At 45.4% G+C, this 25483-nt stretch overlaps 1 protein-coding gene across 3 annotated transcripts in view; it reads left to right on the plus strand.

Moving 5' to 3' along the window:
* Positions 1-25483, plus strand: part of CNKSR3 (CNKSR family member 3) — an 85568-nt gene that overhangs the window by 22693 nt on the left and 37392 nt on the right. Inside the window, exon 1 of one of the 3 annotated variants that reach the window (XM_039234087.1) lies at positions 6175-6192. The exons of 1 other annotated variant lie outside the window; for it this stretch is intronic. The gene's annotated coding sequence lies outside the window, so the exon portion shown is untranslated. Of the gene's footprint in view, positions 1-6174; positions 6193-22006; positions 22025-25483 lie in introns of those variants that run through there. One more of the 3 variants, XM_039234088.1, reaches the window with a different exon arrangement.

Raw genomic sequence — 25483 nt, forward strand, 5'->3', positions numbered from 1 at the left:
CAGCTTTATTTGTTTATTTATTTATCTTTTTAAATGTTGATTTTTGAGAGAGACATACACAGCGAGAGTAGGGGAGAGGCAGACAGAGAGGGAGACACAATCCAAAGCAGTCTTCAGGCTCCGAGCTGTCAGCACAGAGCCCGATGCAGGGGCTCAAACCCACCAACTGTGAGATCACCACCTGAGCTGAAGTCAGACGTTCAACCGACTGAGCCACCCAGGCGCCCCCCATCCCCCATTACAGCTTTAGAATTCTGTGGAGGGAGATGCTATCCACTACTCATGGTTTAGTACATGGCATACTTTCGATGCTATCAGTTTTCAAACTTGTACACTGAATTTAAAAGATTTAAAAAGTCCATGGAAAATCTGATAAAAAGAGAGTTAAAATCCATGCTGATTGGTAGCACTGTTGCTGGTGGAACTGGCAGGTTTGCTCTCTAAGAAAGCAGGGGTGGGGAACCAAGCCAAAAATCCCCCCCAAAGGCCTGAAGCAATGGGCCGGGTGAGCCAGCAGGCCTGCGTGGCTAATTTACTGTCTATTTACAAGCCTTAAAGACCCAGGATTGCTGTCAGTATTCTTTTGCTGCTTAAATTTGCAACAGATGTCTTTGCCTCAGAATCACAGCAGTTTATTTTTGTTCTGAAGTTTTTATTTGAGGGAAGGAGGGGTGTGCAAATCCTGATAGGTTTGAGATCAGGGAGACCAGAAGGATTCCTTGGGAGTGAAGAAGTAAGAGGTGTTGAACAGGGCTAAGCTGCTAATCCTGTTTAGGTTTGTGAACTAGAAGGTGGCCTGTTTATTAGGAACATTGGGCTATTTTTTGACTCCTGGGAATGTAACCGAGGGGGGCATTTTTCTTCAGACTGTGGCTCTAGCATTCTGATTTCCATGTGTTTTTCCATCACTAGCTGTAATTTTGAGGGACAGTGATAACCTTAGGTTATGCTGTCCACATGCAGGTTCACTTGAGCGAATACATGGTTTCATTTCACAGTTAAAGAAACTGTGGCTCAGGGGCGCCTGGGTGGCTCAGTCGGTTAAGCGTCTGACTTTGGCTCAGGGCATGATCTCACGGTTCGTGGGTTTGAGCCCCGCATCGGGCTTTGTGCAGACAGCGAGCCTGGAGCCTGCTTCAGGTTCTGTGTCTCCCTCTCTCTGACCCTCCCTTGCTCACGCACTCTCTCTCTCTCTCTCAAAATAAAATTAAAAAACATTAAAAAAAAAAAAAAAAGAAACACTGACCCAGAAAGTGACATGGCTGAGATGCAGGGCCAGGACCTGGTAAGAACCCAATTCCCTGTCCTCCCAGCCTGGAATGTTTCTGATGATCCTCTTCTCCCAGAGTCACCCTATTCACATTCTGGCTCCCAGTCCTGTGCATTTATAGCCTGTCCCCCCCCCCCCCGCAGTGTCAGGCATCACAGTCCTTGTCCTGTCTAAGCTGAGGTCCAGATCAATAAGCCCATATTCATCACCTGTGATGTGCTAGACTCAGGCTCAGGCTCAGCTGTGGGGATCCAGTGCCCAGGAGCTCCCAGTCCAGCAGGGGAGATGTCAGCACGAGTCATGATGTTTGGTAATGGATATAGGGTACAGGTCTAGGAGCACAGAATGCAGTGTGTGTGTGTGTGTGTGTGTGTGTGTGTGTGTGTACACACGCGAGCTCGTGTCTGCACACAGGCACACAGTTTAAGGGACACTTGCAGATGGTTTTATGGGATAAAGGGGAGTTTGCCAGCCTGATGGGGAGTGGGGGTGGGGCCTTCTAGGTGAAGAGATTTAGAAAACGACTATCCGCAGGAAGTGCTGGAGGGTGAGATCACGGCCAGCTGCAGAAATCAATAAGTTGTGCTCACGTTGGTAGCCTTTTCCAGCCCGTTTCAGAAGCGCTGGAAAGTTTATCAGTCACCCTCTGTTTTCTTTTAGGCCAAGGAACATTCAATGTCTTTGAGTATGAGGGACGGCGTGAGACTATGTAGAGGCCACCACTAGTGTGGACCGTCAGGTGCCTCGAGGCTCCTTGACAAAGGCTCGGGAATAATACTCTGCCCTAGACCCAGAAATATCAAGGCAGCACATTGCTGCCTGGAGCCTTCCTGCCCTTCCTCCCAAGACGCCATTCGGGTGAAGGTGTGGATTCAGTTTTATAAGTTCAGCTTCTGGAACCAGACAGAGCTGCCTTGCAGTTTTCACGGCCTTGGAGGAAGCAGATAACGAGCGATAGGAAACAGCTGCTGATCACGACGCAGGCAGAGATGCCTCCTGGAGCAGCTGGGTAAGCACGAGGTCATTCTTGCAAAGTCCTCTCGGAGAAGACGTTTGGGAGCCAAGGAATGTGATTCGTTTTCATACATTTCTCCCGCCTCCCATTGTCCTTCTGTTGCCTACAGATTTGATTTTTGTTTGTCCCATAATACTGCAGAAATAACTTTATTGTAAAAAAAAAAAGATGTAAACAACATAACTCTAGATAACTAGAAAAGACCATCGCTCTCTCTACTAAACCCTCTTCTTTTCTAGAGTTGAGTGTGGGCACCTCCAGAACCCTTCCTAGTATTTGCATGAATTTTTATACATATTCATGGATCATTTATTTTCTTTTCCATAAATGGATTCATGGATAGGTTGAATCTGATTCATATCTTTGTTTTTAAGTTCAATACTCTTTTAAAGATCTTTCCACATCACTTTATTTAAATAGACCTCATACATTTTAGAAGTAATTTTGATACAGTCAGACTTAATTCAAATCACAGTGATTTAGGAATGGCTGTATGCAGATCTGGGGGCCTCTTAGGAGCAGGGGGGTATCAGGGTCCCCCACGCCGGTGGTGACAGGTGGATTCAGGATGTTTTACGGCAGGCTGGCCGGCACCTGGCAAAGTATCTTGGGTCAGCCTGATGACAGAGAACTGATCTCTCGCTATGAGACTTTATTTCTGTGTCACTAGTTGGGCTTCACACAAACATTTGGTCATTTAAAAAAAAAAATGTCAAGATCGTAGTAGAGTGAAAGATGGCCTGATACACAGGCTTTGAGATCCCCAAGGCATAGGGCGAATGTGGAACTTGGACCTTCCTCCAAAGTTTGTTTCATAATTTTGCAAAGCCTGATTAAGAGGGATTGGTCGATTTTTAATCCAAAGGGCAAGGTCACTTCTTTGGATTTCAGTGCTGAGATGTAGGACCCAGAATTGATGAGGGGAACCCTTTGGAAGGGAAATCATGGTGGGTCATTGTTTTCATATGTTCACGAGGTGCTGACACCATGGGAAGCATTTGATGATGATCTCACTAAAATTGTGTGGTACATTTGAGCTTGCCGAACCCCTGCAGACCATTGGCCTTTGTGGCCGCTCCCCGAAGTGCAGTAGCAACTGTCCTGGGAGCAGCAGTCGCTGCTGGAATGCTGTCTTTATGACCTCAGTACATGTTGTTTAGACAAAGGCGGAAGAGGCCTTATTGGCTTGACAATTTGCCAGCCACCTGCTGTCATTCTTTTTCTCCGGTGCTCTGAAAGTGACCAGATCCTGGTAGTCTTTTTTTAAAAAAGAAAACGTAGGCATGCATAAATTGGTAAAATCTAAAAAGATGATGTAGTCATGAAGGGCATGTGGCAATATGTACCTATTTTCCTAATCTTTGTTCTTGAGGGCACCAGGTCTTTTATATTTTATGTTGTTGTTTGCTGCCTTAAAGAGTGAAATTCTTGAGGAGAGATGGACTTTCAGGGTCACTTAGATCATTTATAGGAACCATTATCGAATAAGTAGTAGAAGGAAGATGTGAGGCCATGTCACGGCTCTAGAAAGAGATGACAGTCTCTAGATAGGATGGCATATACCCAGGTAACTATTTTATTCTGGCTTCTCAGGAAACTGGGGTTTTGTGGGACATACTGAGGTTGAGAACATGGTTTATCTTCTGTTGGATAAGGAATTGCTAGTTACAGCCCAGTAGTGTCATCTCTTTGACAGTGGACGACAGGGACACGCTCACATGACAGTTACTATGGGTTCCTCAGACACTAGATTGACCTTCTGCATTCATTTATTGAGCATCAGCCAGTTTGATCATATAGAGAACTAATCAGGGAAAAGCTGTTTCCCTACAATCATTCTGTTCACGAGACTTGTCTGAGGAGGTCACTGTAGGATGGGTGCTTCACCTGCTGTCATCTGCTCTGGGGGCAGAGCCGGTCTGGGCCAGAGTGAAAGCCCTAACTGGAATTCTCAGTCCAGTGTTTACAGGCAGTATAACCTTGAGCATTTAGATCTTGCTTCCCCATCTGCAAAACGGGGCCGCTAATACATCTTATGGTTCTTAGGAGGATTAATGAGGCACAAAGAGTGGAATGCCCAACTCGTGTTACAGAACACAGAAGGGCTCAGGAAATGGTGCTTGTGATCTGTTTATTTTTCTTCTGTGTTCTTTTATCATGAAATGAGATGGCTCCAGCACCAGATATTCTGGCTCTTGGTTCTCAACGCAGAGAAAGTTTACTTCTCCCCAAATTACCCTCCGGAGTTGCAGCCATTCTGTGATTTATTTGCCTCTCTTCCTCCCCCACCGTGACCACGGCTAGTGCAGTAAACCAAAGATCGTTCAAGGGCACAGCTAACCTTAACCACCACGCGAAGGAGTCTGGGGGCCAGGGGAGCAATATACAGTTACAGTAAGTTGTAAGTACAGAATCTCAAATTACTTTGGCACAAGTTTTACATTTGGAAGTCTCTTCCAGGTGCTTCCTCTTGAACAACAGAAAAGTTAGGATCCCATGGAAAAGGACAGGTTTTAAAAAGCCATCTTGAAACATGTAAACACCAGCATTTCACAGTAGGGGCGTCTGTTATTGGAGTTCTGTGCTGTGCATTCTTGTATTAATTTTTAGCAGGATCTCCATTTGTGCGCTAATCATTGTCAGCCCTTGTTTGACTCACACATTCCTCGCTGCCGCAGTGAGATCTGTGTTTATGTGAAATATGGAAACGATTTTCCCCCCTTTTTTTCCTTTGGTGCTTGAGTTGGGGATGGAGCAGCTGAGGTTTTCTTTTGCTATTTTTAAAGGGTGCTCTGTTTCAGAACTGTAGTTTGGGCTTGAGGAGGCACAGCCGGCTGCGTGGTCCAGGCTGGTCCTCATGGGATCCGGCTCATGTTTCTGCTGCAAAAACCCGACTCTGAATCCAGCATCCTCACACTGAAATGGGAAGCTCTCCCTTTTACAACTTTGATTTGCCCAACATTGAAAACAAAATGGGAACCATAAAATAATGTCGGAGGGGTCTGCCCTAAAAGGCAGAATTTCTTACCCTGAATCCATCTCCTTTATCGAGAGCCATATGAAGGGTACCATGAGGATGAGGGAGGCGTAGACTGAGTGTTAAAGGTCCAGAGTGTAACTATAGAAAAACAAGAGCCAAAGCAGGGTATGCATTCCTCCCTCCTTTTAAATAGTTTATCCTCCTAAGAAAGTTAGTTTTGCGAAAATGATCCCAGGCTATAAAAGAGTGTAAGTTGCTTTCATTGTGTGCAATGCTACATTTTCACTGTATTTTCAGCAATCTTTCTGTGTCTTGGCAGATAGGGTTTCTTCTTTCACAGCATAATGTTTTTCCAACTGCAGAGTTACGGCCACTTCCTGTACCATGATACATGGCTAGGTGTCCAGATAATTTTAGAGGGGGAAAAAATCCCCAAAAGACTTTTAAATCCTGCAGCTTTCAGGAACAAAACAAATGTCAGTTTTACAAAAAGAGTTTTTAAAAAAAGGGCATCCATAGGTTTATGCTTTCTATGTGGGCAGATCTTTTCCAAGATGGCGTTATAAAAAGAGGACATGTGTCTCCTTTATGAACTGAGTTTCTAAAGGTGCAGTTGTCTTGAAGGACGTGATGCTGGGGTGAGTCTCATCCTTGGGCCTTTAAGGAACTAGCTCCGTTTTACTGAGGAATCAGAGACATGAACAAAAAAGCATGGGCCAGCTGGCAGAAGGGAGGGGCCCTGATCTTGCTGCGCCGGGGCGGGGGGGGGTGGTGGGGGGGGGTGGTGGGGGGCTGCTGTGCAGGGGTGCAGGGAAGGCCTCATCAAGGTGGAGAAGCTTCAGTTGAATCCTGGAGGAGCAGGAGGAATTTGCGACATCACAGAGGAGTACAGAAGCAGGCAGAAGAACAAAGCAAAGGCAGGGAAATGTGAGAAAGTACAGTGTGTTGGGAGAAGGAATCCTAACTCAGAGGCTGGAATTGCCCCAGAGTGTAGGGGAGGAGCTTGTCCAGGAAGCCTCGGGCCAACTGGGGGAGACCTTTGCCTGCCTAGTGGTCATGCCTTTTCCTTCAGGACTTTATTCGCTCCTTTCTTTGACTGCTCTCATTATTTCCTTTCCCTGCCTGAGCCTGAGTGCTAGCACTTACCGCCTGACCTGTTCTAGGCCAGCGTGTTCATTGCCTGTGTCCTGTTAGGACGGAAGCCCATGAGGGTAGGAACTGTCTTCAGGTGTGGCTATATCCCCGGAGCCTCGGGACAATGTCTGGTGTTGAGTGATGTTGGGGAGTTTGGTTTCGTCCTGTGAGTGCTAGGGAACCACCGAAGGGGCTAAATCGGGGTGGGGTTCACACCAGTGTATTTGGGTTTAGGAGGAGCAGTGTGAATGACACATAGGGCTGATGGCCGGTGTTTAGGAAGGGAGCTCACTGGTGCGTGTATGGAAGACAAGGGAATGAGCGTGTGAGGTGATCTTGCCCCTCAGGCTACCTTGGATTGGCCCGAGCTTTGCTGACCTGGTTAATTATCAATAGCTAGTATCCACCTTATTCTATTAGAGATATTTTGAAACTGCACTAAAAATTACAGAGAAGCTCTAAGAAGTTCTCCACCACCACCCCCCCCCCCCGCCCAAAGCTAGTAGCTGCCCAGGAATTCCAGTGGAAGTCATGATGTCATAATATTATAATCATTTTCTTCATGTACTGGCAGTTCAATGATAGATTCAAGAAATCTTAATGAATTATCTTTCTTTGAAATGCATCGAATGCTTTGACATAAATGGGTTCTTGATGTAAAAACAGGTTTTACTGGGCGTCAAGCAGCTGACCTCATCAGCCATTTGTGTCTTGCAGTTAGGTTGTTTGCAGAGTTAAAAAAGATAAGCAAGTGGACATTCTGTAATTGTTGGGAGAGAATTGATAGGATATATCCTGTTTACTGGGCTTGATGAGGGAATGAGCTGTTCCACATATGTAAATTTTCCTGATAACTGAGCTTCCTCATTTAACACCTGGTTATATTATTTTTCCCTTTGATTTTGGATGAATATCTTTCTAAAGCAAATTATTTACTTTCTGCCGATAAACCAGAGTGCATTCAATATTCCTTCCTTATGAAGGGATGAATTTTGCATAGTTATTGAAGCAAGTGATTACCGTAATGATAATGTATTGATACTATGACTGTCCTACCCACTGGCCCCCAGAATGCCATGTTTTCAAAGTTACTGCCCTTGGCTTTTAGGTAACTGATGCTTCTAGCCACATACCCATTCCCACAGCGCCTTTCTTAAATTTACTCACCTTGTGTCTTTGGAGGCTGGGAAAAAAATTAATTTACTTGCTTCCTGAAATGAGAGTAGGTAGGCTTTGGGTGAGGGTCTGTTGGTGGCAGTCCTGTGTGAGTCAACTGAATGTACTTTATTTCAGAGGTTTTATCTTAATTTTATTTCAGAGAAAGGACTCACATTATGTTTTCCAAGCCTTCCTAACCTTCCAAACCTTCCGAAACCATTCATATATGAAAAAAAATTACAACATCATTACTTCTACTGGCAATGCTGCTGCTTTTGCAGAGTGAAAGAAAGTAATCCCCAGGCCATAATATAATGTTTAACTAGAAGCCTCTGGACTTACCTTTGGGTTCCAAAGTGTGGGGTGAGGTTGCTGGAGGTTACCATAGAAAGGTTGTTTTTCATGATCTTTGACAATGACTATTTATTGGACATCTACCATATGTAAGGCACTGTGAACAACAATGGAGTGACTTCTTCATAGGAATGTAAATTATAAGTTCAAAGAGGAGGTAGTGGAGGAGAAAACCGTAGTGCTCAGAATTTGTCAGAAGGTACAGCAGGGTGCCTCAGCCCCAGGAATGGCCGTGACCAAACAACAGTCCTTCTGTCTCCAGAATGTTCATCTCTGATTGAGGTTGCAGCTTCCAAGATAAGTCCAGTAGAACCGAGGAGAAGGAAGAGGCCCCAGGGAAGACATAGTCATGGAATCAGCTTTGATCATCAGTGGTGGGAGAAGAGGGCAGGCATATGGCGGCCACATTTGCATACCTAAGCGGAAGCGTGTCCCTACGTGCCAGGCAGGTAGGGTGGACAACGAGACCTATGGGAGTTTGAGGGAGGTGATCACTTCTACTTGGGAAGGAGGCTAGCTTATGACTGTTGGGAGCTGAGAGGATTACTGTTGGCTCTTGACTAACAAGCACAATTGCTGAATCAGAGAATGGAAGGGAGGGCTGGCCAAGCGGACAGTGATGCCCAGGCTGGGGGGTGGGAAAGGCCAAGTGTGTTTTGTCAGTCTGATCTTCTCTTTGTAGAGCTGGCTCATCCTCCAAGCCTCACTGTCTGAGCCTCCCAATGGGGAGGCAGTGGCTTGTGCTATTGGATGAACTTGAGTCTCAAGACTAGTTCTGCCACTTTCTAGTTGTGTCATCTTCAGCAATTTTCTTAGTTTCTTTAACATGAACTTCCTCATAAAAGGGAAGAAGGTGATAAGATTGATCTTGTGGATTCTTCAGAATAATTGTGACTCCATTGGGCCGTGTGTTATGTAGACCTGTTGGGCCAGCCATTCCACAGGGCCTGGTCTGGAGCCTCCTGACACCCACAGGCTGTGCCTACTCACTGACTCACTTATGGGGACAGTCAACTCAGCAGGTGCAGGAGGAAATGCATTACCTCATCTTCTTTCTTCACTTCTCCTCTCCTTTTTCAGATCTGTTTGCCCTTTCATGTTGCCGTTCAATGTTTGGTTAGAGTTTGAATTCTTTTTTTGTTTTTAATGTCTTTATATTTATTTTTGCAAGAGAGAGCATGTGCACCTGAGAGGAGAGGGTCAGAGAGCGGGAGGGAGAGAATCGCAAGCAGGCTCCGTGCTGTCACTACAGAGCCCATGTGGGGCTCAAACTCACAAACTGTGAGATCGTGACCTGAGCCAAAACCAAAAGTTGGGTGCTTAACCAACTGAGCCACCCAGGCACCCTAGAGTTTGAATCCTTATAGTTAGCCTAATTCACCCGTTGGTGTTGTCTTTAAATAATTCTTGCCTTTCATATGACATTTCTGGCTCATCTCTGATTCTGTCCATTTCTTTCTCTTATGATGCCACAGTCCCCATCTTTGCTGTGCTTACATCACTGCATGAATAGATTGCTCAGAGGTTTTTTTTTTTTTTTTCTTGAGAGATTCTCTGACTTTAATCAGCTCCTGTCCGCTTTCCACATTCTTCAGATACTATCGAACTCCTCTCTATTCCATAGTTCTTTGATTTGGCCGTACGTTTCCCCATCTAATCTTGATCTTCATTCGTTCCAAACATAGTAATAGCTGATGTTTATTTGTGCTTATTTGGTCCCAGTGACTTTATTTATATTAGCCCATTTAAAAAAATAATAGCACCATGAAGGAGGTACCCTTATTGCTGCCATTTTGTAGTGAACTAAGCTGAGACACAGGGAAATGAAGTGATTGCCCAGAACTGCATAGCTAATCATTGTTGGAACTTAGGAAACATGGCTCCAGACCCTACATTCTGAAGACCAGCTGTGTCTTCATTGGCTTACATCGATCTATAAGCTCCTAGAAAGCAGGGGCTCTATCATTTCATCTCAACTCATCACACTCTGTCTCTTGTTTGGACATAAAGTGGGACACTTCCTAAATGCACAGACTGCTAATTTCCTTACTTTTCTTAGAAGCCCTAGTGCTCTGATAGGCACTCAAAGAGCTTGGAGTTCAGATCACAGACACTTACCAGCTGCCTCACATTGGTTGGGTCACTCTTGTCAAGCCACAGTCTTACTCTACAGAATGAGAACAATAATCATGTTCACCTCATAGAGTTTACATGAAGAATTAAATGAAGTAATGGTAGATGCTTTAGTGCTGTGTCTAGAACATGGAGAATGGTCAATACACATTACCTCTTATAAGTAGTTGTATTATAATGCTCTCCCCTTTCACCTAACTTTTGTCTGTTCTTTTAGGCCTATTTCACCTGTGTGTTCCCTATAACACTTGTGTAACTTCTGCTCACAAAGAACCGGATCGTTATTCCTGTTTGGCCATTTGTTAGCTGTGTGACTTTGAGCAAGTTACTAAAATGTACTAAAATGTCCCTGCCTTGTGTCCTTTTGCCTTTCTGAAATGTCCTCTTCTTAGTGGTCATTCGAAACACAGCCAACACTTACGATATGTGATAAAATTTTGACATCCTTTTCACTCATTCATTCCACAAATAACTCTGGATTGCCAAGGGCTGTCATAGCTGTTGAGGGTATGATGATGGACCAAACCTTGTTCCTTGTCTTCATGGAGATTGTGTTTGGGAGACTGATTCCAATCATGCAAGTATTAAATTTAAAGAAAGGTGCCATGAGATACCTAATTGGGGTTTTGTGTTGAGGGCAAGGGAAGTATTCCCATTGGAAAGGATGTTTGAGCTGAGCTCTGAGGGCTAAGTAGAGGTGCCCAAATAGAGAGGCAATGGTATACCTTCAAATTTCATACTCACTGTTTTTCTGTTAACGTAATATGCTATTTAGTATTTTATGAAGCTTGGGTGATGACAGATGATAATTAGGCTTCAAATCCAGAGGTGCCCAAATATGCTGTCACTGACTGTTTTTTCATCTAACTTGTGTATAAATAGTACGTGTGTCAGGCTGGGTGAGGAAGGCTGAATGTATTTGAACACAAATAGGCATTGTGTTTTTTATTACACTGGGGGCCAGTGCTGTCAGTCAGGCCCATCAGGCACTTTGTCACGGTTGTGGTTCGCATTGTCTGGGCTTGCCTACCCAAAGGCAGGTGCGCTTAATTTTAATTTGTATTCCCTATATTTGATCTGAAAGCTGTTTCTGTTGAAACTTGAAGAGCCAGCTGCTTGCAGCTAGAATATGGACCAACTTATTGGAAATTTGCTGAACAAAGGTTGTTACTGGGAGGAAGAGACACCCTTCAGCCAGGTGTAACCAGCTACCAAGATGTGACTCTGTTTAGGGCATTCTTTTAACTCCCCGCCCCAGGATAACCATCACAATGGAACTCCTTTTCTGACCACCTCTTTCAGGAAAGGTATTTCAGGAAGTGTTACAGTAGAGTCTTCCAAAGTGCAGAGTCCCTGATAGTAGTGAACATGATTTTAGATAGTCTCACTAGGTCAAGGGAAGACTTTGTAGACAGCATGTCTTCCAACACCTGCCAGTTACATTTTCCATCTTTCCATGAAGCAACAGGCCCTGGGAGACCGTTCTATCCAGCTACCTTTGTTTTCATTACATTTGTGTTTCTGATACTTTCTATTAATGGCAAGTGATACTAATTTATAAATAACAGTGATTTAAAAGTTCTTTTAAAAAGGAATTCGTTTTGTTTTTGTCTTTTAAAGTTTATTTATTTAGAGAGAGAAAATGCATGTGTGTGGAGGATGGGCAGAGAGAGAGAGAGAATCCTCTGTGCTGTTAGCACAGAGCCCAACTTTGGGTTTGATCCCATGAACCCTGAGATCATCACCTGAGCCAAAACCAGAGTCAGACACTTAACTGACTGAGCCACCCAGGTGTCCCCAAAATGAATTGGTTTTTAAAAATTAAGTACATAATAGTAGAAACGGCACCCAGTTTGGGCATAGTCATGTAGGTGGTTCACGAATGAATGAAGTCTGAGAACACTGCGCTGGTGTAATCTGAATTTCTCCCCTGCTATCTAACATTTGGTTTTGAGAACTTTTCGAAGATTTGGTCTGATAACACAATAAAATGTTACCTCACACCTATCAGTATGGCTAGAATTAAAAAAATAGATGATAAGAAGTGTTGGCAAAGATAATAGAGAAATTAGAATCCTCATAAATTGCTGGTAGGAGTGTAAAATGTTTCTCTTTGGGAAACAGTTCGTCAGTTCCTCAAAAAGTTTAACACGGAGTTACCAAAGGACTCAAATTCTTTAAAATAGGAGGTATATGCCCAAGAGAATTAAAAACATTCGTATACATAAAACCTGCACACAGATGCTCACAGCAACATTATTCATAATTACCAAAAAGCAGAAGCAGTCCACGTGTCCATCAACTGATGAAGGATTAAGGAATATGGTAGATCAACACAATGGAATATTAGTCAACTAGAAAAAGGAATGAAGTACTGTACTGGCAATTATGAATAATGTTTTCAATGTTTATCCATGTTGTAGCATGTAACAACATGGATAAACATTGAAAATATTCTACTGAGTGAAATAAGCCAGACATAAAAGGCCATATATCGTGTGATTCCATTAATAGAAAATGTCGGGAATGGGCAACCGTAGAGAGTGGGAGTAGGGATTGGGTATCGGGGACATGGAGAATCACTGCTAATGGGTATGAGGTTTCTTTCTGGGACGATGGAAATGTTCTCAGATAGTGGTCAGAAAACCTTGTGAAAATACTAAAACCACTGAATTGTACACCTGAAAAAGGTAAATTTTGTGGCAAGTGAATTATATTTTATTTTGAGAGAGAAAGAGCGGTGAGGAGCAGAAAGAGAGTGTGCGAACGAGGAGGAAAGGGGCAGAGAGAGATCGAGAGAGAGAGAACATTCCAAGCAGGCTCCGTACTGGGGCTTGGTCTTGTGACTGTGAGATCATGACCTGAGTGAAATCAAGAGTCGAGCATCAACCAGCTGAGCCACCCAGATGCCCCTAAAAAACTCCAGAAGCATGAAAACGTGTGACTGGTCCTAGAAGGCTTTACGTAGAGGTATTAGTGTCTGCCGCTGCTTAGGGAATGGGACTTCTGTCATTGCCCCCGTGTCAGTAGGAGTATACTTTTCCCGACATGCCCATGTGGCCTTTCGGGCCAGAATCCTAACACAGACTGACATGGGTCAGCTGTAACTTGTTGTGTGAAGCCTACTGTTGCATTTTTATATTAACAGTAGTGCTCTGATATCTGGGGGTTGGTCATTTATATTTTTTATATATAAGGGGTGGGATGGGACCGAAGGAAGTTGGATGTTAGACTAGGGACTGGAACCCAGGTCTTGGTACCATGCTTTCTACTACAGTGTGCAAACAAGTCATCACACACTGGAGAGGGAGCTGGCCTAAGTCCAGAGCTGCAAATTGGGGTTGAGGATGAGAAAGTTCACTCTTTCCAGATTAGCACTCTTATTTTAGGACTTTTCCCCATTGAACGTTTTCATTGATGCCACTATGAATACCGACTCAGAATGTCTTCAATGATGATAATAAGGCAGTCCATTATTTATAAAGCACTTGCAAATAGCACTTCATGTTATCTTAGTTAAAGCCGAGAGAACAGAGTTCTGCAGGTCACGTAACTGTCCTTAGACCCATAGGAGGTTAAGAAGACCACGGTATTGTCGTGCTTTCAGCATACTGTCCTGTAGCTTTGGGGTGTGTGGGTCCATTCATTCTCGATTCAGTCAGCAGTTACTCACTGAGAGCCTCTTAGGAGCAAGAACCTGTTCTCAGAGCTGGAGATCATGCAGGTAGAAAAATGAGAACCCTAACTCTGCGGTGCAGACGGTTTACAGGGAGGAGACAGACAGGAGGCCTGGTTAACAAGGTAATTTTAAGTAGTGACATCTGAAGGAGGAAGTAAAAAGGCAGCATGACAGACACAACTGTGACGCATAGATGAACTTTTTAGATTGGATGGTCAGAGAGCGTCTCACTGAGTGGTGACGTTTGAGCTGAGATGGAAGACCTGAGAGAGGCAGCAAGGCAAAGACCTGGCAAGAGACTTCTTAGGAAGGGGCACCTGGGCGGCTCAGTTGTTTAAGCGGCTGACTTCCCCTCGGATCATGAATTTGTGGTTTGTGAGTTCGAGCCCTGCATTGGGCTGTGCTGTCAGAGCAGAGCCTGAGTGGGATCCTCTATTCCCCTCTCTCTCTGCCCCTCCCTCACTGGTTCTCTTGCTATCTCTCTCAAAATAAATAAATAAACTTAAGTAAAATTTAAAAAAATTTAAAAAGAAATTTAAAAACTTAAGTAAAAAAAAAAATTAAAAAAAAAAAAAAACCAGACTGGGTGGCACAGTCCGTTGGCTCAGGCCACGATCTCACGGTTTGTGTGTTCGAGTCTTGCATTGGGCTTGCTGCTGTCAGTACAGAGCTTGCTTCCGACTCTCTGTGTCCCTCTCTCTCTTCCCCTACCCTGCTTATGCTGTCTTTCTCAAAAATGAATAAACATTAAAAAATAGTTTTAAAAAACTAATAAAGAAGACTTTTTAGGAAGATGAACATCTAGTGTAGTCCATACCCTCAACATCTCCTATGTTCCTTAGAAGATCAAATTCTGAGATTTGCCTTTAAACCATTGTTCTGGTCCCCTTCTGTGCCCACATCTGTCATTTTGTACATTTTGGCAGATTGTGTGTGTGTGTATCCTATATTATACTATATTACATATGGTGTTAATAATAAATATATAATGGAAAGAAATTTCAAATTAAAGACTTCATTTCCAATAGAAGAGTATCATTTTTGACATGCGATTTTCCTGGGAGTCAGCCTCATGCAAAAATCACTTCAAGAGGTTACCTCTTGGGAACATGACCTATGGCTTTTGCTTGGCTGACTAGAACCCCTGAAAGCACTTGTACCTCCCCTACGGAGCAGCTCCTAGGTGATGCTAAATAAATAGATCTAAATCGGCTCCAGTGGAATGAACTCTTTATTCTGGGGAAAATGCCATTCTTTCAGAAGTCTGAAACAGAAGACTTCTGTTGATAGTGATGCCTCTCCCAAACTCGAAACAGGCAGAGGGCTGGGAGTTTTGGGGCAGGGTGGGGGTGTTTAGGGAGGATGGGATAGGAGGTGCCTTGGGAGATGTTTCAGTAGCTGTAGTTTCCCCTGAGGATGCATCTTGGTGGCCATGGTCAAGGTTCATGGTGGCTCTCAGTGGAGACAGAGTAGCCAGTGAATCTGTGTTTCATCCTCGGCAGAACCTGCCTCCCTCCTTGTTTCCTCCCTGCCTCCTGCGTCCCTGTCTTGTTTGCTCTCCCTGGTTGACTCTTTCTCACAGAACCTCCCCCACCCCCCCACATTTTCTTTCCCCCAATGAAAAAATAACAAGTAGGGGAGAATAGCTTTGCCTATTTTTCCTTGCTCTTTGCCCCCGCCCAAGGTTCAAGAATCTTTCCCTGAGGGTCAAGCCTGGGCCACAGAGCACCGTACAGTGAAGCCTCTGGTCCTGTGGTGTTTCCCCGTTTCCACAGCGTCGCTGCTCTTGTGTGCGCTTCCGTAGGGCAGCTGCTGCCGGGGTTGTCGTTTGTGTGTTGAGACGCAAGGCAGCGCACGAGCCCTGTGACTGGCCTGTTCTCCACTCCCACGAGTACACCGCTCACAGTTGTTCTTCTCTTTCTCCTTTGTTGTTTTGTAGCCTGCAGGAGGTACGGGTGGATGTGGTCCGGTACCCACAGCGACACTTTCTCTTTGCAGTGTGGTCTCTCTCTGCCTTTGGTTTTTCTGGGATGCTCATGGCGTACGGAAGACCTGACGGACACTGCCTCATCTTCTGTGCTTTTATCAGGTCCTGGAAAGAGAAAGCTTGCCTCTTTTATGGTCTAGTTTTTTTTTTAATGTTTTATTTATTTCTGAGAGTGAGAGACAGAATGAGCAGGGGAGGGCCAGAGAGAGAGGGAAACACAGAATCTGAAACAGGCTTCAGACTCTGAGCTGGCAGTCAGCACAGAGCCCTACGCGGGGCTTGAACCCACGAACCATGAGATCATGACCTGAGCCAAAGTTGGATGCCTAACTGACTGAGCCACCCAGGTGCCCTTATGGTCTAGTTTTTGAAAAGTAACTTCGGGAAACATAGGCAGAGGGTCCCGTGACCTCGGCAGATATTTCATCCTTTAAGGGTGGTCAGATTTCTGGTGCATCACTACCCTCTATGGTCACCACTGGCCTAAAGGGCCAGTTTCTAGAGCTCCATTCGAGACTGAAAGAGCTACAAAAGAATTCTATCGATTTCCTAGAAAAAAAGTGGCGTCCATCTCCCTTGTGTTTTAGAGTGTTGTTACAGGAAACGTGGGCCATGAGTTGATAAGGTCAGGGTGTTAGCTGCGACCAGCCTGCAGGAGCTTCTAGTTTTCTCATCTGACCTACCCAGGCGGGAGGGCCATTTGTCCCTACATTGCCATCACTATTTACAAAGGTGATCACAGACAGTAAAGTAAGTCCGCGGCATTGACTCGTGTTCTTTCCTGTCATATGAAACCATATTTTTCTTAGATCAGTTACAGCACCATGGCTGAACAGTCTACACTGGAGCACAGAGAGGCAGGACATGGGCATGAAGGCTGGAGAGCCTGGCGTCAGCCCCCGAGCTCTGGCTCTGTGTGGCCGTGGGTAGGTCGCTTCCCCTCTCTGGGTCCCCCGCTGTGTCTCCAAAGTGGGAGACTATAATAATACACACTCATGGGGACAGGAGGAGAATTAAAGGTTTGCTTTTTAAATTAATTAATTTATTTTGGGAGAAAAAGAGCACACTCACCACGGGGGAAGGGCAGAGAAGGAGAGAGAGAATCCTAAGCAGGCTCCATGCTGTCAGCGCAGAGCCCGACGCTGGGCCCCAGTCCATGAGCCGTGAGATCATGACCTGAGCCAAAACCAGGAGTTGGATGCTTATCTGACTGAACCTCCCAGGCACCCCTAAAGGTTTTACATACACATCTTGAAAAGGGGAGGTCCATGTAGTAAGTGACATTTAACTGTTTGCCATTTTATATGTGTAATTGTATACCTTTATTCTTGCCAGTTCTAAGTTCATTTCTCTTAAGTCTGTGTCACAGAAAACTCAAGCTCTTCTCATCGATAGTATTCAGTAAGGCATCAGTCGGGTTGTATTTCACATTAAAGGCTTGAGAGTTCAAAGCTATCAGGTTTGCAGGTCTTAAGACCAAACGCAGACCTCGCTGAGGTTTGTACCTGCATTTGCTCCTAGACCAGGATGTTTCTCTTGAGCCAATGGTGGTCCCGTAGGCTTCGTGGCTCATCCCGGCCTTTGACTTTCTGGGGCGTGTGTTCACAGTCTGCAGCTGGTCCCGTATGTGCATATGAACATTCCCTCATGGAGGGTTTTCTTTTCTTTTGAAAAGTGCAGAGTGCTCTCCAGGTCAGCTCTCTCGCCTTCCAGGGGAGGAAGGGCGGAGCAGGCAGTGCCCACTTGGCGATAGGGCAGGGATCCGGGGGCCATGGCACCCCGCATCGCAAGTTAGTCCTAGAGGGGGAACCAGCACAACGACCAGACCTTTTTGCTAAGTGTACTGTATCTTTAAAATTCTGCCATAATTCTGGGCTCATACCATCTGGTAATATATTACTTTCAAAAGCACTACCTCTTCATGTCAGTTCCTGTATACAAATAGTGCCAATTACATGCCTTCTTGATCAAAGCTGGCTTTGATATCTGAGCCCTTGACTTTTCTGTCATTAGGGGGTTGCATGATATGGGTGTTCTCCCGATTTTGAAGATGGGAAGAAGGATGTAGTGTCCTGAGATCACAGGATCGTAGAAATGCAGTGCTGGTGGGACCACGGGGTCAAGCTTTCAGCCGCTGCCCGTCCACGTTGGGGAATGGGTGACGCGGTCTGCTCGAGGTCACACAGCTGGCAAGAACAGAGCCCAGGCCCCTGCGCTCTGCCCCCCACACAACACAAAGGTGACTTTATAAGACAAGAGAGCCTATGATAGGAACATCACTCAAGTAACACATGTAGGCCCCAGAGCGTAGTAAAAACTGGGTTTTCTGGAGAACGAGGAGAAAGCTTTAATCACTCAGAGAACTAGAATTGACATTCCGTCAAGCCATAAATAAGTATGACACAGTTTTGGGAATTTTTGTGTAGAAGAACCTAAAGGGTTCTTCCCCTACCGCACTGTAAGCTGCAAGAGCCGGGAGCTTCTGGTTCGGTTTCCCCGGGGGGAATATCTATAGCTCTTGTCACAGGGGGGTTAATGAAAAAATGGGAGCGGGAGGTGGGGGGGATTCGGCAAGTTCACCAGAAAGAATGCTGGCAGGTTGGGGGGATGCACAGCCTCATGGGTTTACACCGCTGAACTGTGGTCTTCATCCTCAACCCGGATTTTCCTCATTTTGTGTCTTCCGTCCGGCCACTGTTTGAGTGCCTGTTTGTGCCAGGCAGTGTGCATGGTGCCGGGGGGAATAGACGGGCGTGGGCCCGGCCCTGTGTTGCAGAGAGGGAGAGAGGCAGGTGAGGGCTAACGAACAAGAACTCACGGATTCGCTAAGTCTGACGAAGGAAGCCAGCAGGATCCACAGGAAGCACAGGGGTCATGGGCTACTTTAGGTACCAGGATGGGCTGAGGCCTCCCTGCGATGAAGCTGAGGCCGAGGAGGCAAGATCATTCCAGGCAGAAGGAGCAGCACTCAGGCACTCCCCGGGGGCGGAAAGGAGCCTGAGGGCTGGAAGAAGCACATAAAACCGGTGGCCAGCATAGTAGTTGGTGGAGAATTCGGCCAGATGAACTTGGACAAGCCGGCGGGAGGCCGACAGACCAGACTGGACTTTGCTGGCTTGGACTTTTCCTCAGGGCAGTGGGAAGCCAGCAGGGTTTGGAGCAAGGATGTGGCATTTAAACTGTGTCAAGAAGGCTTTACTGAACCTTGAAAACATACCACGTGAAAGAGGCCAGTCACCAAAACCCATATATTGTATGATTCTATGTATGGGAAATGTCTAGAAGCTATTATGTGAAATAGCCAGGCAAATCCATAGACTTAGAAAACAGATTAGTGGTTGACCAGTGGTCGGGGTGGGGGGAGGTGTGAAACAGGGAGTGACGGCCAGTGGCTATGGGGTTATTTTGCAGGGAGGGTTGAAAATGGACTAAGATTTGTGGCTATGGTTGCATGACTCTGAATATACCCAGACTCAGTGAATTGTGAATTCAGCGGGTGAATTGTAAGGTCCGGGCATTATTTCTCAATAAAGCCGTCATTTCAAAAATCAAGAAAGACTGACAGCGCCTCATAACCGGCTCCCTTGCCCTTGTAGCTATTTCTGGCTTTTCTCCACCCTCCTTGTATCAGAGTGTCCTCTTTACCCCCATCTCCTGCACAAAAAAGCCATCAGCTGCTGATGACGTCAGCTTCTTGCCATTAGACCCACAGCTACCCCGGTTCCAGAAGGGTTTCCTAGACAGTCTTCTGTGCTCTCCTTGACAGTGCTAGGCCGGCAATGGTTTAAATCCCAACACTGCCTCTTATTTGTTGTGTGACTTTAGGTCCATTACTTAAAAGCTCCCTGATCCTCAGTTTCTTGCCTTTTTTTTTTTTTTTAAAGAACTTAGAAATTTTTTTCACGAACACTTAAACAGCACTTACTGTGTGCCTGTCATTATGTTGGAGGTGCTTTAAGAATATTTAATCATCCAGATAACCACATGACCCCATGAGGGAGGTAGTTATCCTCTCCATTTTGTAGATTAAACAAACGGAGGCACAGAGAGGTTAAGTAACTTGCCAAAGGTCACACAGCTGGGGAGTAGCAGAACTGAATCCGGGCAGTCTGGCCTCAGAGGCCCTATTCCTTAATTACTCAGCCATGCTGCTGATCCTGGCCTGTAAAATAGGCTTAATAATAGCCCTTTCCTTGCTTTGTTTACAATTTTTTAGTCTTCAATTACTTGAACATCACTTGTATCTTGTAGCATTTCCGCAGTGCTCAGCAGTACCTGAAACATAGTCTGTGAATTAATGTTCCTAATTAAATCACTTTTCCATTCTTCCATTTCTTCATTGACTACCTCAGACCCCCAAGGATTTGGGTGCCCAGTTGAGGTCGGGGTTCTCCCTTAGCCCTGCTATTTTTTTTTGTTTTGTTTTTAAACTGGAACAAGGTCCCAGGGAGCCCACTCTCTCATTTTGGTTTCCCATCAATGGAGTGGCGATAATTATAACTTGGCCAGCATCCTACCTGGGGTCATTGCAAGGATCAATGAAGTGTTTCCTACATTCAGGTGCTCTGTAAAACGTGCAGCCTCCTGTTAACCCAGGGACTTAATTGAACACGCAGCCCAGCTGTTTGGACTGTGCACTTTTGAAACGCTGATGGCTGTGTTGGTAGAGGGTTAGACCAATGGCAGTTTTTCCCTGGAAATCCTGATGGCCCGGCTGGAATGGAAGTGACCGATAGATGTTCACCTTTGCACGGGGGAGCTTTTCCCCTGGGCAGTATTGACACTCAAGCAATGGGCAGAGCTGAAGCCCACCTTCCGGGCCACCGCCTAGTCCGTGTGCTAAATTGATTCTCCCCAGTGCTGTCAACTTAAACTTGCTGTGTGCATTGTGTGGAGAACTGCTCAGTTCTTCCCTCCACATAAGCATGCCAGTCTCAATATTTGTAGCCAATGTTTGGTTTTAGAGCAAATATAATGAATAGTTTTGGCAAAATAAGTTGTGTTGGAGGAGAGGAGTATCACAACTTACCCTGGGAAAAATACATTGTTTTCTCCTCTTACATGTTACCCCTCCACTCCCCCTCACCCCCACTCTGGTCCAAGCATTCCAGAATTAGATACAAAGGTTTGGTTACTGAATTACACCAACCAACCTTGGAAAGTACATTTTGTTTTGCACCCCGAGCATTATGGAATCCTCTGTGTTCATCTCCACAACTTTGTTTTTGGTTGTAGAATCTAAAAACTTACTTTGCATTTTTTTGCTGCCCTTCTACTAGGATGTATTTGTATATGGTATGTAGACGCACAGACCCATGGCAACATCCTCAGCATGTAAGGCAGCATCAGATTTCTTCCCTGCCCACGGTGTTACCTTTCATGTTTGTGATCCTTTTTTTTGGGGCGGGGGGAGAGAGGCAAGGGATGAGCACTAAAGCTGGACGCTTGGGCCGTCCTTATATTCTGAATTCTGACCACCTCTTTAGACCATTGGTTCTTTGGTTGATTCTGACTTGCATCAGAATTTGCGTTTGTCAGCTCAATGATTTAGATCAGCGTAAGTATTTCCTGAAAAAAGAGGATTTCAGACAATGCCGACTTCTTTCATTTCCCCTGTCCCCACTCTGGGCACCTCTCTCCGCGGCTGGGCTGAGGATGCTGAAGGGGTGGCGGGACGGGTCCCTTTCACAGGGTTGAGGTTGTGCCGGAGCTGTTGGGGATGGGGAGGGGGGCTGGGAGACAGGATCAGACTGCAGGGCCCACAGCTTTGACGCAGTTTCCTGGTGCCGTTTGCCAGCTGGAAGGCATTACTTACCAGCGCAGAAACCTCAAATGAAGGCAGGCCAGTCGCTTGACTGTTTTCTGGGTAACTTGAATCCTTGAACTAAGGTAGTCTTGCTATTTTTACTTCCTTAAATTATCCTGGCCTGGATATATTTGCTAGTTCCAAGTTCTGTTTCGGTAACGGAGTGTCTGCGTATGTAGTGAAACCCAGGGAGTGGTTGTTTCTTGGTTCCATTTTCTGACGTCTTTAGAGTGACATGAGTCTCAGGAGGAGGCGGGAGCTCCCGCAAGGAAGCAGGGTTTGCTTCAGAAACAGAATACCGACTGCCCTCTGCTCTCTGCGCGTTGCTTCTTGCAAGGAATTGAAGCCTGGGTTTGTTGCTGTGTATTTGGTGCCTCTTTAGTGATGTGGGGACCTGCCTTTCCCAAAGGGTTAAGAGCACAAACCTTTATTTTGTGTTCAGCATTACTGGGCTGGAAGCTTGCTCCTCTAAAAAAATGCCCAGGAGCGAGAGTCCCTCCTCCTCAAGGTCAGTTGCTCCGCTCCATCAATGCAGTGGAAGGACTTGGTTGGTTCTTAATTGGGCTTTCAGGGTTGCTGGCTCTTTCCATGTGTTTGGATTTCACGCAGCTTCTGCTTTGAGGGCAGCAGAGGCCTCAGCAGGGCTTCATAGGCTCGGACTCTAATCAGGGCAGAAAACCTCACCGTGTTTTTCCCCAAGACCAAGTTCATTCACTTGCTAATTGTTTTTAGCTCAGGGGAGGTCTGAGATTGAAGTTTCGGGGCAGCTTGTTTCCTTCTTTGTACTCTGCTGTGGAAAGTGAAGGCACCCGCGCTAGCTCAGACGTTGTAGGAACATACGACCTGGAAGGAATGAGAGGTCTTCTAATTCACTTCCCAGACACGGGGTTGTGGTGGCTTCTCTTCAAACTGCATTGAACCAGAAACCTGGAAAGATGACTGAGAAAATCAGAGCTATGAGCAGTAGGGTAGGTGTCAGTTTCTTCTTTCTTCTTCTTTTTTTAGAAGTTTTATTTACTTAGAGTGCATGAGAGCGAGTATGCGTCAGGGAGGGATAGAGAGAGACAGAGAATCCCAAGCACGCTTCATCCTGTCGGCACAGAGCTGGAAGCTGGGCCCAAACTCACAAACTGTGAGATCATGACCTGAGCTGAGATCAAGAGTGGGTGCTTGACTGACGGAGCCCCCCAGGCGCCCCTGGGTGTCTGTTCCAATCGAAGCCAGTTCATCCATGTGTGAGGAGCCCAAGAACTGGGACTAAGTGGTTTTTAGCCAGTATAACGCAGTAAGGCCATGGAGTAAAGCCAGAAAAAGCCCTGGACTGCCAGAGCCTGTGGGGAGGGAACTGACCAGCAAAGGGAGCTTTTTTGGGGTGATAGAAATGTTTATATCATGACTGTGGTATGGTTACGTGACTGTATGTACCTGTTGAAACTCACCAAGTTGTACCCTAAAAATTAGTGAATTTTATCGTGCCTCAGAAAAAATTGGGGGCGCCTGGGTGGCTCAGTTGGTTAAGCGTCCAACTTCAGCCCAGGTCGTGATCTCGCGGTTTGTGGGTTCGAGCCACGCATCTGATTCTGAGCCTGCTTCTGATTCTGTCTCCCTCTCTCTCCATCCCTCCCCTGCTCACTTTCTCTCTCAAAAATAAATATTTTTAAAAAATGGACCATAAGGAGATAATAGAGTGGATTAAAAGTTGTAAGTGGTCTTCTAAAGCATGTTTAGGATTTTTTGTAGGGGAGGGGAGCTAACATCTTCTCTGGTTTTAATTCAGTGTAATTCTAGAAAATGAGTTTTTCACTTAAATCCTGGTCTAGTCTATTTTTCCACTTGGCAGATTTATCATCACTTTGTAGTCGTCACTGCTGTTAGTTATACCAAGGGTTGGTAGAGGGCCAGGTAGTAAATATTTTAGGCCTTGTGGGCCGTTCGATCTCAGTCACACCACTCAGTTCTGTCACTGTGGCGTGAAAGCAGCCAGAGGCAGCACGGAAGACTGGCTGTGTTCCTGTACAACCCAACTCACAAAACCCGGCAGTTGGCCGAATCTGGCCCGTGCGCTCTTTGGCTAACCTGTGAGTTAACGCTTCTGTTCCTTTTGGAGAAACTTCACAAAAGGGGCATTTTTCTACATTCTCACCAGAAGGACGAATGTCCTGGGAAAGGGGGAGTCTAGGGAAGGTTGTAAGAGAACAGACCCTCCAGGGCTCAGCCATGCGAAGCTCACGGACTTGGATCTGTGAAGGGCAGGGTGGTTTTGCTTACAGGGAATTTTGGAGGGTGAGTTAGGAGGAGGAATTGTGGGGGAAGAGAAGACTGAGCATGTCAGCCTGTTTCTAGATTATCGTAGAAACCTAGGCGAGAGAGTTTAGCTGCGACAGTGACATGGGATGGAGGGAACCTTTTGAAGGGATATTTTAAAACCTAACATACGAAATAGACGTTTCCAAAGGAAAAGCTAAAGGTTTAAACATTAAAAAAAATCACAAGGCAAGTTGTGATTGTTCATTAACAAGGAATGTGATACATCTTTCAAGCGATTCTCATAAGATCTGATCATCGTTGCTTAGAGACACCAAGTCTTCCATTTTAATTATTTTTATTTACACATTTTTTATGTTTGTTTATTCTGGGGGGTTATGAGCAGGGGAGGAGTAGAGAGAGAGAGACATGGAATCAGGCTCCAGGCTCTGAGTGGTCAGCACAGAGCCCGACGTGGGGCTCAAACCCACAAACCGTGAGATCATGACCTGAGCTGAAGTTGGACACTCGACTGACTGAGCCACCCAGGCACCCCTATTTATTTATTTTTTAATGTTTATTTTTGAGAGAGACAGAGGGACAGAGTGCTTAGCAGGTGAGGCACAGAGGGAGAGAGGGAGACACAGAATCTGAAGCAGATTCCAGGCTCTGAGCTGTCAGCACAGAGCATGACGCGGGGCTCGAACCCGTGGACCACGAGATCGTGACCTGAGTGGAAGGACGCTTAACCCACTGAGCCACCCAGGTGTCCCAACACTGGTTGTAGTTTTGATTCTTTAGGGAAGGCCAGTCAGTCTGTCCAACCAGGCAGAAAGAATTCTTCAATCCTTTAAAATTACATAGCTGAACGTGAGCACACCCCTGTGTTTCAAACATGGTGTTATTGTCTAAACTCAGATTGCTATATTTAAACTAGTTTTATCAGCTACTTTTAAAATTAAGGCCTGCAGACTTCAACAAAACAAGGGTGACAAAAGAAAGTCCTTCCAAAGGGATATAGTTGGATGGCTCACTTCCTAAAAGGGCATTTGGAGGTCTCACTCTTAAACCATGCTTCCAAATTCTGGAGCGCTCTGGAATTAGTTTTGCTCAGTTAATTGTATTATGCCCATAGAGAAGCCAAACTGTATTGAGTTTTGGTTTGAAAGCTGATTTTTTTTTCTTTTAATCCTTAGCAAGGGGCTGTGTTTGGGAGACATTATAACATACTGGATCATGAGGGTCAGCAAGTTGAGAAGTCAGAAGAGCTTAGATGTCAGATCTTTACTGGTTAATGTTTGTAAAAGTGTTGAGAATTCTGAGAATTAATTGGGTATAAACGTATCACCCAAGTCTTGTTTACTTTCCTCTGGTTCAGATCATGGAGAACTGACCTCTTCCTGAGCCCTCAGCTCCTTCATAGTTGAAGGCCTTGCATGTTAATTCAGTGAGCTAAATTGAATTTGTGTGATCTGTCATTGATTCTCCTGGTTGGAGAACACAGTGTACCCGATTCTGTTTGAATCGTCTGTCACTTGTGGTCCTTAAAAGTCCTGACTGAGACGCAAGTTTATAGCTTTAGTTAGACGAGTTTCTGGATCGAACAAAACAAAACCCTCTGGTTAAAACATACTTCAGTGATCAAAAGTACTGGATGTAAAATGCTGTAAGGCCACTCTGTATTTGTAGAATTACAGTGTTTGCTGACTTGAGCACAGGCCCA

The sequence above is a fragment of the Hyaena hyaena genome, unplaced genomic scaffold, assembly GCF_003009895.1.
Source record: "Hyaena hyaena isolate Hyena2069 unplaced genomic scaffold, ASM300989v1 scaffold_81, whole genome shotgun sequence".
NCBI classification, from domain to species: Eukaryota; Metazoa; Chordata; class Mammalia; order Carnivora; family Hyaenidae; genus Hyaena; species Hyaena hyaena.